We start from the raw sequence: 14,595 nt of genomic DNA on the forward strand, positions 1-14,595 counted from the left end.
CCATCGAAGAACTTCAATAAATTATCATGGAATGTGGAAGGGAAATACTAATCTTAATAAAAAACTGTTTCACTTTACGACTTCAGGATCCCAAACCTCTGTTCTTTAAACTTAAATCTAAATTCCAATCGGGAGATTGGAATAGCTTTGAGCGACTATGGATTATCTCTAGACTGTTTATTATGTCATAGAAAAAGATTACATAGATATATTGTCCAGTTTTTCAACAGAAAATGCGAAGCCGCGGGTAACTGCTAGTTCAGTAATAAATCTAAAGGATATTTTGTGTCACCAAACGGAAAAATCCTGTTTCCTACACAATCCTTTAATCTTCATAGGCAAAATTTAAACAAGAAACATTCTTCGTTTGGTTTTAGACACACTCTGTATAATTCGACAAAATTGAATTCACAACACCAAGGAAGAGTGCAAAGGAATAAAATGAAAACAATGTTCTGATAACTTCAAATGACCGATACTATATTTACATAAGCATTAACAATGAGGATAGATTGGACTTTGATTGGGTTTTTCAAACTTTCACTCCCTCCTTGGCGGCGAGTTTCTTGGTACTTATTGCGGTAGACGCCCTCCGGATCGTACTTCTTCTCCAGTGTCTCGAAGACGCTCTTCTTCTTCTCAATCAAGAACTTGAGGACCTTGCGAGCGCCCTCCTTCTGCTTATCGGAACACTTGGCACACTCGTTCTGCAGAGCGTCCGGCAGCGCTTCTGCAACACAAGGACATTACTGCAAACTCTCAACCAATGCTCACGTAAAAGTGTAGATATTGGCCACATTGTGACCTTTGTACCTGGCTAAACGTATGCTTGAGGAACACATATTGCCTGTCGTAACGTTTGACGGTGCAAAGTACTTGCAAGTTTTATTCAATTCACTAAGTTGAAACCTTCAAAATTATTATGAAACAATGACGTAGAAAGATGCGAAAGATAAACCTATTTTACTTCAAATAGCTTAAAATTATGATTCTAGAAGCATTTTTTATTTTTACTATATGCTATCCATATAACTATTGTAACCTAACTTTTTCCCTATATAATAGCCTTTTTTAAATTTAAAATGGCCATTCTACCAATTTTATTTTTAAAATAAAATTAGTTTTGCTTGAATGGAAAAATTTTACTTGTTTAGTTAACATAACAGATCTAATATAAAATTTGGTTGTCTCATCTTGTAAATGTCTCTGTATTTTTTATCAAACTCATTTTTTATTTAGCTATCTTTTAAATATGTAGAGAAAATTTTTAATTATGATCTTTACTGTCGTAACTAATAAAAATATTTATAAAAACTTCCAAAGCACAATACATTAAAATATACAGAAATGTTTAACGTCCATTTTTCGCAAATATTTTTAGAATTTTTCCAAATTAATATCAAGAAAATAGTGACGTCATTTAGCGAGATTTTAATTCAATACTATTGAAATATGCTTTGAGTTTCTTTTAAGCAAAAATACCTGAATGCATAAATTATTAACGATAAAAACAAGAAAATCGGTGGAAGAAAATTGAGGATTTTGTTGGAATCGACGTTAGAATATAGTTATTTAACGGGCGATAAAGATATCGTTATCTTTCAATCACTGTCGCCATCCAATTGAAAAAAGTGAATTCTAAAAACATTATATTTCTAAAAAAGGGTATTTTTTGATCAAATTGTATGATAAAGCAATGCAATATGTCTATGTTGTAAACATAGTATACAAGAACTACTAATGCATTCTTCAAATTTTAAACAGTTTATAATAGCTAAATCTAAAAATAAAATAAATTTTACTAATGAATTAAATGAAGAAAATGTGTTTTGTTAATTTTGAATTTATACTTGATTTTTAATTAGGAGTAAACTAACATCTTTGTTCATTTAAAACAGCAATGGTATGACTATATAGGAGGAGACCAAAATCATCGTAAACAATTTTAAACCCTATTGCGTATTAGGCTAAATTTGGACTAAACGATAAAACTAAACATATGGCGTTATTGTTTTTTTTTCAGTGCCAAATAAAATGATAAAATGTTTGACAAACATACAATTTGAAACAAAGTTACACCATAGACTAACATAAACTCAAAGACAAAAATATGCTTACAGCGAGGTAAAAATGTTGCAGTGCTGATCATAGGCAACCTAAATATTTATTAAATTTATTTATACATATGATTTTAAAAGAAAACATGCCTGTCAATCAGTAAAACAACGTAAAAAACACACACGCACACGCACATGTTCTCTAGGCTGAAAACCACGCAGTGTTTTATATATTTCCATGCAACCATTTTAGTTTTAATATTATTTCAAGACTATTAAATAAAACATGTTTTGGATCACTGGAGCTTGAAAAAAGTAAAAGTTCTCTAGAACTTTTAAGACTTAAAACTGCAGATTTGTATTAGGTGCCCAACCTTAATCGTTTTACAGAGCTACAATATATTTTTACGATAATAACCTGAATGTGATTTTAACGCCTTTTTTTACTAGCTGATTAAAATAAATTTTTATTACTTGCCCAACATTATACTTTTACACAGCTACAATACATTTTTACGACAATAGTCTGAATATGGTTTTAACACCCTCGTTACTAGCTGATGAAAATAAATTTTTATTACTTGCCCAACATTATACTTTTACACGGCTACAATACACTTTTACGACAATAGTCTGAATATGGTTTTAACACCCTCGTTACTAGCTGATGAAAATAAATTTTTTATTACTTGCCCAACATTATACTTTTACACAGCTACAATACACTTTTACGACAATAGTCTGAATATGGTTTTAACACCCTCGTTACTAGCTGATGAAAATAAATTTTTATTACTTGCCCAACATTATTCTTATACACAGCTACAATACACTTCTACAGCAATAGCCTGCTTGTGATTTTAAACGCCTTTTTTACTAGTTGATGACAATGAATTTTTGTTACTTGCCCAATATTATTCTTTTGATAAGGCTACAATACACTTTTACGACAAAAGCCTGAGTGTGATTTTAACGCCTTTTTACTAGCAATGTAAAAATGGTGTAAATATTCCCGATTGTTTGACTTGAAAAAATGAGTAAAAAATAATGAATTTATTTTTTAAATTGTGGGAATTGATATATTATAGTTTTTTTTAAGTCAATTGCTTACACTTCTAACAGAAATATTAATAATATGAATCAAGTAAACTATAATGGGATTTTGTGAATTTCAGGAATATATTTTCGTACTATATATTTTCTCAAATTTATTTATGTTACGGCCCTTAATAAACAGTCTTATCCACCCTCTTATATAGCCTAAGTACTCACTCTTTAGTTCCGCCATGTCAGGGGTGCAGTCTCCCTCGTCCATGAGGCACTTCGTGGCCTTCTCCATGAGACGTTCGTTGTCCAAAATGCGATCCAAGTCAATGTTGTCGTACTTGGTGGTGTACTTTTCCTCGGGCTTGGCGAGCACCACGGCGACCATGCCGACCAAAGACAACAGAAGTAAAACTCGCGCCATCTCGATAGAATCTGCTTGATAGGTCAGATCGTGACTGCGGCCTGAGGTGTCGGATCTCGCTTTATACCTCTATGGAAGTCACGCCCACCGCGCACTGGGATTAGCCGCAATTAAGACATAACCCCATTGTCATTGTGATGGTGCTTTAAGTGAAGCCGGGTGTTTTATTCATGCAGTAATTGTGATGGGCGTCTTTAAACCCACGGTCGTCGGTGATCAGTGTTTATTCCGAGGATCGTTTGATTACTCAACACGACAGCTTGGAAATAGCATGTGTACTGCGGAATTGAATGCGGTATAATACCGTCTCCTGGCGGATTGTTACAACATCGGTTTCAAAATCAGTAGCATTTAAACCTGAACGTTTATTTTATCTGATATAGTCTGTAAGAAAAATATTGAAAATTACTTTGATCATAATAAAAGTTGCACCTTTTTTGTAATATTTCTGATGAGTAAAACGATTACAATATTGTTTCGAAGTACAGTCGAAGCTATCAATAAAACTCGGAAGTAGGGATCTCAAGTAAATTTTAATTTTTGTGAGATCGTTTCATGTTTGATATTCGCTGTCTAAATAAATGTTTACAGCTGTTTTGAAAATTCAAAATAATGACTTCCACCTCGGTTCAGTCAACATTATCCAAATGGTCGTAATTTTTGAAAGGTTGATTCAAATTTCACGTTTACTCTTTTTCGTTCCTGAATGGTATATAATCTTAAAATAATATTCATTAAAATATTAATTCTTACAATTCAAAATAAATTCTATAAATTCGTATGCAACACCTTTCATCCCTCAAAGAAGGTGAACTAACGATTCAATAAAGATCAAAGTTTTCAGTAGTATTCGGTTGAAGAATTTCCTCAATGGAAGAGTACTGTATAGTGAAAATCAGTCCTAGACTATATATCCAATCTCAAAAACCCAACAGTCACATCATCTTGGTACAGGTGAATCTCAATATCAGTCAATTATTAATAATGGTTATTTTTATCAGAATTGCAAATCATAAATTTTTGGTTGTATATGTATTGGACAAGAATTTGTGATACGTTTATTACAATAAATACCAGATTTCGAGAATATTCTATTATTCAATTCTATTAAATCAATATAGCATACATTATTTTGGGTATAGATCTGAATTCAGTACACTTGGCTCTTTTGGAATTAAAATTTCCTGAGAATACACGACATTTCTCAGTTTCTGAGTATTAAAAAATACAAATAGAATATGTTTAATTTGAATCGGTTAAAATATTGACTTCATTTAAATTTAATTTATTACATGAAGGAAACAATCTGGAGATATTTTCAAAGAATATTTTAACCCCTCTACAGACTGCTTTCGCCTACATTCACACCTATTACGTTATTACATACATGTTCCTGTAGTTCTTATACGTACAGTTTTAATCGAAGAGCCAAAGAATTCCTTTTACCACCTTCGGCTTGGTCACCAGCGAAAGGTGAATGGTGATGAGATTAAAGAGTTTCATACTCAAGAAGGTGAAAGTGTGGACTCTTGATGAGTTTCGTCGACAGAGCAGGATGAATCAACTGCCACACATGAATGTGCCATGAACCAGCATCGTTACTTGGATATCGATTATCAATTGACGATGGTTCAATCTACCTGTGCCTGGCACACTTCATAGAGGAGTGCCATGTACCAGCTTTGTTACTCTGCTAACGGTTGTCTATTGACAATGGTTCAAGCTATTTGTGTGTAGAACACTAACCTCTTCTTAGTGGAGTGCCATGTACCAGCATCGTTACTCTGCTATCGGTTGTCTATTGACAATGGTTCAAGCTATTTGTGTGTAGAACACTAACCTCTTCTTAGTGGAGTGCCATGTACCAGCATCGTTACTCTGCTATCGGTTGTCTATTGACAATGGTTCAAGCTATTTGTGTGTGGCACACTAACCTCTTCTTAGTGGAGTGCCATGTACCAGCATCGTTACTCTGCTATCGGTTGTCTATTGACAATGGTTCAAGCTATTTGTGTATGGCACACTAAGGTCTTCTTAGTGGAGTGCCATGTACCAGCATCGTTACTCTGCTATCGGTTGTCTATTGACAATGGTTCAAGCTATTTGTGTGTGGCACACTAACCTCTTCTTAGTGGAGTGCCATGTACCAGCATCGTTACTCTGCTATCGGTTGTCTATTGACAATGGTTCAAGCTATTTGTGTGTGGCACACTAACCTCTTCTTAGTGGAGTGCCATGTACCAGCATCGTTACTCTGCTATCGGTTGTCTATTGACAATGGTTCAAGCTATTTGTGTGTGGCACACTAACCTCTTCTTAGTGGAGTGCCATGTACCAGCATCGTTACTCTGCTATCGGTTGTCTATTGACAATGGTTCAAGCTATTTGTGTCTGGCACACTAACGTCGCCTAAGTGGAGTGCCATGTACCAGCTTTTTTACTCTGCTATCGGTTGTCTATTGACGATGGTTCAAGCTACTTGTGTCTGGCACACTAACGTCGCCTAAGTGGAGTGCCATGTACCAGCATCGTTACTCTGCTATCGGTTGTCTATTGACGATGGTTCAAGCTATTTGTGTCTGGCACACTAACGTCGCCTAAGTGGAGTGCCATGTACCAGCATCGTTACTCTGCTATCGGTTGTCTATTGACGATGGTTCAAGCTATTTGTGTCTGGCACACTAACGTCGCCTAAGTGGAGTGCCATGTACCAGCTTTCTTACTCTGCTATCGGTTGTCTATTGACGATGGTTCAAGCTATTTGTGTCTGGCACACTAACGTCGCCTAAGTGGAGTGCCATGTACCAGCTTTGTTACTCTGCTATCGGTTGTCTATTGACGATGGTTCAAGCTACCTGAGTCTGGCACACTAAGGTCTTCTCAGTGGAGTGCCATGTACCAGCTTTCTTACTCTGCTATCGGTTGTCTATTGACGATGGTTCAAGCTACTTGTGTCTGGCACACTAACGTCGCCTAAGTGGAGTGCCATGTACCAGCATCGTTACTCTGCTATCGGTTGTCTATTGACGATGGTCCAAGCTACTTGTGTCTGGCACACTAACGTCGCCTAAGTGGAGTGCCATGTACCAGCTTTCTTACTCTGCTATCGGTTGTCTATTGACGATGGTTCAAGCTACTTGTGTCTGGCACACTAACGTCGCCTAAGTGGAGTGCCATGTACCAGCATTCTTACTCTGCTATCGGTTGTCTATTGACGATGGTTCAAGCTACTTGTGTCTGGCACACTAACGTCGCCTAAGTGGAGTGCCATGTACCAGCATCGTTACTCTGCTATCGGTTGTCTATTGACGATGGTTCAAGCTATTTGTACCTGGCACACTAACATTGTCTAAGTGGAGTGTTATGTACCAGCTTTTTTACTCTGCTATCGGTTGTCTATTGACGATGGTCCAGTCTACTTGTGTCTGGCACACTAACGTCGCCTAAGTGGAGTGCCGTGTACCAGCATCGTTACTCTGCTAACGGTTGTCTATTGACGATGGTCCAGCATACTTGTGTCTGGCACACTAACCTCTTCTCAGTGGAGTGCCATGTACCAGCTTATTTACTCTGCTGTTGGTTGTCTATTGACTATGGTCCAGTCTATATTTGTGTCTGGCACACTAACGTCGCCTAAGTGGAGTGCCATGTACCAGCTTTTCTTACTCTGCTATCGGTTGTCTATTGACGATGGTTCAAGCTACTTGTGTCTGGCACACTAAGGTCTTCTCAGTGGAGTGCCATGTACCAGCTTTCTTACTCTGCTATCGGTTGTCTATTGACAGTGGTTCAAGCTATTTGTGTGTGGCACACTAACCTCTTCTTAGTAGAGTGCCATGTACCAGCATCGTTACTCTGCTATCGGTTGTCTATTGACGATGGTTCAAGCTATTTGTGTGTCTGGCACACTAACGTCGCCTAAGTGGAGTGCCATGTACCAGCATCGTTACTCTGCTATCGGTTGTCTATTGACAATGGGTTCAAGCTATTTGTGTCTGGCACACTAACATTGTCTAAGTGGAGTGTTATGTACCAGCTTTTTTACTCTGCTATCGGTTGTCTATTGACGATGGTCCAGTCTATTTGTGTCTGGCACACTAACGTCGCCTAAGTGGAGTGCCATGTACCAGCTTTGTTACTCTGCTATCGGTTGTCTATTGACGATGGTTCAGCTACCTGAGCCTGGCACACTAAGGTCGCCTAAGTGGAGTGCCATGTACCAGCTTTCTTACTCTGCTATCGGTTGTCTATTGACGATGGTTCAGCTACCTGAGCCCTGGCACACTAAGTCGCTCAGTGGAGTGTCATGTACCAGCTTTCTTACTCTGCTATCGGTTGTCTATTGAATGTCCAGTCTAGTCTGTATCCCTAGTTACTCTGCTCTGATAGGTCTATTGAGTTGGTACATCTGGCAGCACTAAGTGGCTAAGTGTCAGTGGAGTGCCATGTATCAGCATCTTACTCTGCTATCGGTTGTCTATTGACGATGGTCCAGTCTACTTGTGTCTGGCACACTAACGTCGCCTAAGTGGAGTGCCATGTACAGCTTTGTTACTCTGCTATCGGTTGTCTATTGACGATGGTTCAAGCTATTGTGTCTGGCACACTAACATTGTCTAAGTGGAGTGTTATGTACCAGCTTTTTTACTCTGCTATCGGTTGTCTATTGACGATGGTCCAGCTACTTGTGTCTGGCACACTAACGTCGCCTAAGTGGAGTGCCATGTACCAGCTTTCTTACTCTGCTATCGGTTGTCTATTGACAATGGTTCAAGCTATTTGTATGTGGCACACTAACCTCTTCTTAGTAGAGTGCCATGTACCAGCATCGTTACTCTGCTATCGGTTGTCTATTGACGATGGTTCAAGCTATTTGTATGTGGCACACTAACGTCGCCTTAGTGGAGTGCCATGTACCAGCATCGTTACTCTGCTATCGGTTGTCTATTGACAAAATGGTTCAAGCTATTTGTGTCTGGCACACTAACGTCGCCTAAGTGGAGTGCCATGTACCAGCTTTCTTACTCTGCTATCGGTTGTCTATTGACGATGGTTCCAAGTCTATTTGTGTCTGGCACACTAACGTCGCCTAAGTGGAGTGCCATGTACCAGCTTTGTTACTCTCTGCTATCGGTTGTCTATTGACGATGGTTTCAAGCTATTCGTCTGGCACACTAACATTGTCTAAGTGGAGTGTTATGTACCAGCTTTTTTACTCTGCTATCGGTTGTCTATTGATGATGGTTCCAGTCTACTTGTGTCTGGCACACTAACGTCGCCTAAGTGGAGTGCCATGTACCAGCTTTGTTACTCTGCTAATCGGTTGTCTATTGACGATGGTCCAGCATACTTGTGTCTGGCACACTAACCTCTTCTCAGTGGAGTGCCATGTACCAGCTTTGTTACTCTGCTGTTGGTTGTCTATTGACTATGGTCCAGTCTATTTGTGTCTGGCACACTAACTGGCCATGTACCAAGCTTTCTTACTATCGGTTGTCTATTGACGATGGTTCAAGCTACTTGTCACACTAACGTCGCCTAAGTGGAGTGCCGTGTACCAGCATCGTTACTCTGCTATCGGTTGTCTATTGACGATGGTTCAAGCTACCTGTGTCTGGCACACTAAGGTCTTCTCAGTGGAGTGCCATGTACCAGCTTTCTTACTCTGCTATCGGTTGTCTATTGACGATGGTTCAAGCTATTTGTACCTGGCACACTAACATCGCCTAAGTGGAGTGCCATGTACCAGCATCGTTACTCTGCTATCGGTTGTCTATTGACGATGGTTCAAGCTACTTGTGTCTGGCACACTAACGTCGCCTAAGTGGAGTGCCATGTACCAGCATCGTTACTCTGCTATCGGTTGTCTATTGACGATGGTTCAAGCTATTTGTGTCTGGCACACTAACGTCGCCTAAGTGGAGTGCCATGTACCAGCTTTCTTACTCTGCTATCGGTTGTCTATTGACGATGGTTCAAGTCTACTTGACCTGGCACACTAAGGTCTGTCTGAGTGGAGTGTCCATGTACCAGCTTTTTTACTCTGCTATCGGTTGTCTATTGACGATGGTCCAGTCTACTTGTGTCTGGCACACTAACGTCGCCGCCATGTACCAGCTTTGAGCTATCGGTTGGACGATGGTTCACGCTACCTGAGCCTGGCACACTAAGGTCTTCTCAGTGGAGTGCCATGTACCAGCTTTCTTACTCTGCTATCGGTTGTCTATTGACGATGGTTCAAGCTACTGTGTCTGGCACACTAACGTCGCCTAAGTGGAGTGCCATGTACCAGCATCGTTACTCTGCTATCGGTTGTCTATTGACGATGGTTCAAGCTACTTGTGTCTGGCACACTAACGTCGCCTAAGTGGAGTGCCATGTACCAGCATCGTTACTCTGCTATCGGTTGTCTATTGACGATGGTTCAAGCTACTTGTGTCTGGCACACTAACGTCGCCTAAGTGGAGTGCCATGTACCAGCATCGTTACTCTGCTATCGGTTGTCTATTGACGATTGTTTAAGCTACTTGTGTGTGGCACACTAACGTCGCCTAAGTGGAGTGCCATGTACCAGCATCGTTACTCTGCTATCGGTTGTCTATTGGCGATGGTTTAAGCTATCTTTGTCTGGCACACTAGTTACTTGTGTTATTAGGTACAGTGATTTTTAAGAATTGTCTAGTGAGGAATGTCTAGACTAGAAATGGTCTACTGTGAAGTATTCAATAGGTGCAATCAGTGCTTGGTTTGGATAATACATAATTCAAATTCGAAGCCTATTACAACATTTCTCCTGAAACCAGAAAAAGTATTAAAAAAAAACATTCTTTTATCAGTCAAAAAGTATCTATGGCTGTTTAGAGTTCAAAATGTTGGCAATTTTGTAACCAGGGTTAAATGAGATTGCTGAAAATAAAAATGTAATATATTTCGGTGTGTAAATTAGTGGATCGCATAGGTATAGATTAAAGAATTAGCATGAATTTAATTTACGATTAATAGGATTAATATGTTTTAATGTAATTGTATTTTAATAAAATAATATTAAAAAAAAATTTTGTTTATACTAAACATTTACTTAAGTAATTACATTTTACTTTAAATTTATAACGTGGCAATCCCTACTGTCTTTTTCGCGTTCTGTCTTCCATGATCATCATTCTCTTGTCCTAATCTGGACTTTGATGATATTTGGACTAGGTAGTGAAAAGCATTTCGGGATGGCTTTTCCTAAGCCGAGTAATACTTTTCCTAAGCTCTAGTATTTTCCTCAACATAATATTTTATTTAATATAAATATGTTGCTTGGGATTCTAAACTATTCTGCAGCCGACTTTCGATCAACCAGAATCACTTCGGAGGTATCTCCGTAAAATAATTAGCTGGCCGCTTTTTGGAAGCTTAACTAAATCGATTTGTGTCAACGTTCCTTTATGCTATATTCAAAATGTCACATCGCAATCGTGTGTCGGATGCATGGCAAAAGCTGCGACAACTTTAAGATTTATCTCAACCATCTGTAAAACTATTCGACTGCGAATAATTTTCATTGACTCTAAATGGATTTCATGAGTACCTGTCAAACCTCTATGAGTGGAACTCTGAGTTACTAAAATGGCATACGAGAGGTCGCAAGTTTATCGTGTTGACTGTTATGTAAGATAAGATTTATTTTTAATTCCATTCTTTCTTGTTGTATTAGAGCTGTACCTTAATATGTGGGTTTTGAGATTGAAAATCAGGAAGCCAATTTTTGGCCTTTGTTCACAATTATTTTTGCTTATGTTTTGTCTTTTGTCCATTGTACCGTTATTTAGTTGTATTTTATAAAATACATGTTTCCACAACCCTGTTACTAGTTACTGGTTAATATAAGTTACATCCGATGTTCCTGGAACTAAATTCATGGCGGATTAATTATTTATATATATATATATATATATATATATATATATATATATATATATATATATATATATATATATAATTATTTGGCACACGTTTTAATTTTTTCTCTCGTGAACTTTGTAGCTGCCGAGCAACATCTCGTTTGTTTTGTCTGTAAGTAAAATTTATATTTTGTGTTATAATTTAGCCCTTTCATGCGAGACATCTAATTGTAAATGTAATATAAAGTAAAGTTGTAAATAGTAAAGTAACTTACCTTGGTTGATATTTTATTTGATAGATTAATATGGATAATAGTGTGGTAATGCCCTTCTGACGAGACCACGTTGTTATGAATCTTAACTTGTCTCGATAAATGGCTAATACCGTTGAGATTTTGTTTTAGGCGAGTTTTTTTCAAGTCTCTGAGTTTGATTTTAACTATGAGTACAACCTCGAGTGCTTCCAGCATTCATGTTTTAGGCTTCTAGTCTACTAATCTTCACCTTTTCCGACCACAGCAGCAATGTCAAGCCATGCTGACGCCGGCGCTTATGAGTCGACATCAACGTTAAAAGGGAAGTCAATTTTAAAGTTTTAATAATTATTAAGTTCGTATGCAAAATTCCCATAGAACATTGGAACCATTAGGACCACCCTCATGATATATTTTAATTCATTATTACTCTATCTGGCAGCGACGTAGCAATACATTATTAAACGTGCCACAGTTAAACATATAAATAAATTTTGCAAATTGAGGATTCATTACTGCGATCTCAGCGGTATCCAACCCCGTGTGTTTCGTCCATTCGGTTCACCGTGTTGGAAAAAAACGTAGTTTTTACAGTTCAAATGTTCACTGAGGGAAAAAGTGAGTTTATTCGAAAGATATTCCACAGCCACCAAGGAAAATCCCTGGCGAATGTTATTCCCTTAGATGCTTCAGCAGCTCTTGACCATTTTCTGTTAATTTCCCTTTAATCTTCTTTACCACAGGTTTGTGCTTGGTTAAGTGAATGTATAATTAAGAAATTTGTGATGGTAATATCCCTGGTGAATAAGAATACCTTTGAAGCCGCAGTAGTTCTTGAATATTTTGCATTTATCTCTTCGAACTTATCACAGGGTTGAACTTACGAAGTGCTTGTGATAGAAGCGATGGGCTATAACACTCTAAAATATGGACAGTTAAGTAAACAATTACCGCTTTCTTTGCTGTATGGGCAGACTCTTGAAACCCCAGGATGGAACCAAGTCCAATTAGTCGATAACGTATGAAATATCTCAATCAACACAATTCTCATCGCCATTGATTAGAGGCTCGCCCTTGCAATCTAATTGGATAATTGCAATCTAGTCATTTTGGTTCCTTAAGGATCACTAACGACCCTATTCAAGACATTAATTGTGAATAATAAATCTATACAAAGCGTGTTTTTTGTAAATTCGAAATCTTTATACTCTTGGTTGTGTTCACAATATGATCAAATACCCACGAAGAGAAGTCAAAACGTGGATTGCCAACGTAAAGAATGAAAGATTTATTGTCATGTAAAATTTTTTTAGTAAGAGAAGAAATATTAAAAAAAATATATGAAATTAGTTATCAAGTGCATAATATAAAAAAAACCAATGGGTGCGGTTTAACGAGGTTTTGGAAGAATGCTAAATTGGCTTAGCGTGCTTATTTCATTCAGCCATGATGACTGAAAAGATTAGCGCTGTAGGCTAGTAAACAAACAAACAACTGGAGAACTAACCTATCACGCAGCGCAGTTTCCAGCAAAACGATCATCTGGTTTCTACTCCATTTATTCAAGGTCACGGGCAAGGTCAGTTGCTGCCACTGCCTGACGCGACCAGGTCATCTGATCCTGTCTGTCTGACGACACTCAGCTGATCGAGCTCGTTTTTTGTTGACTACGTCTATTCCCACCACTCCCTTTATGTACACATATGTCATCTGATAATAATGTGAAAATTATTATTGGTCGTCTGTCCTCCTTATTTCCTCAAATATTTTCCAAACTACAATGATCTGAGCTTCCTCGAATTCTGTTTACACCTGTTTTATTTTTTCAGCAAACGATTATAATTGCGTGGAACAAACCCAAACATATTAAAATTATTTATCGATGATCATCCAAGTAGAAACATTAATGTATACAAAATTTACAAGTGGCGACGTTTATTGGCTGAGCGTTTGCGAAGCCTATCACTTGAGGGGCTGTAAACATATCGTTTCTGTCTGTCTTTCTATCTGTTTGTCCGCACGATATCTCGAAAACAAACTGATTCCTAAACTTGGAATTGTGCATGAAACTTTATTTCTTTATAGCGAACACTGAGTTCAATGATGATGCATGACACTCCATGGGACTTGGATGATCGTTGGCGAATATATTTTTTCTACATTTGTATTTTGTGTAGCCATGGTGGCAATGAGAAAATAGCAGAACAAATCAATTAGTAAACAAACTCAATACACCCATAAGAGATTCAAACAAGTGACATATTAACACATGTAGCCTAACTATTTCAACACATGTATATTTTTATGGTGACTAGTTGTGTAGACTTTTATTATTTATACAATAATATGAAACCCAATTTAATGAACACAAATCTAAATATTTATCATGCAGGAAGACATGTCAAAAATGACTTCATCTGTAGACTTTACATTGTGCATGGAACTTGTATGCTTGGCTTTTTGTATATCTGTCCATGAGACATCTCGAGAATGAATTAACCCATAGATTTGAGCATGCAACCTCAACGAAGCCTGTTACGACACGTGGTATGGCGTACTTCTACCTTGTTTCTATTGGATATTTGAGAAGGAAATCCTGTTTGAATTTTAATTTCGCAAATTGAACATTATTGTTTCCTAATATAGAGCAGAAATGTACCTATCCTTACACCTCAAAGGATCGAGAAATAGCCTTCTCCGTATTTTCTTAAATTTCTGACTCAAGGAGAACAACTTTAACAAGAGTCCCTTACACCGCATAGAATTAACGAATAAACGAATAATATTTTCAGCATATTCCCAAAATTCTGTCACAAGAAGAACAACTTTGACCAGAGTCCCTTACACCGCATAGAATTAACGAATAAACGAATAATCTTTTCAGCATATTCCCAAACTTCTGTCACAAGAAGAACAACTTTGACCAG

At 37.7% G+C, this 14,595-nt stretch overlaps 1 pseudogene; it reads right to left on the minus strand.

Annotated features, from left to right (window-relative positions):
- Window positions 1-459: 459 nt before the first annotated feature.
- Window positions 460-3,580, minus strand: LOC124355340 (annotated as a pseudogene).
- Window positions 3,581-14,595: the final 11,015 nt, after the last annotated feature.

Source organism: Homalodisca vitripennis, chromosome 2 (assembly GCF_021130785.1).
Source record: "Homalodisca vitripennis isolate AUS2020 chromosome 2, UT_GWSS_2.1, whole genome shotgun sequence".
Taxonomy (NCBI): domain Eukaryota; kingdom Metazoa; phylum Arthropoda; class Insecta; order Hemiptera; family Cicadellidae; genus Homalodisca; species Homalodisca vitripennis.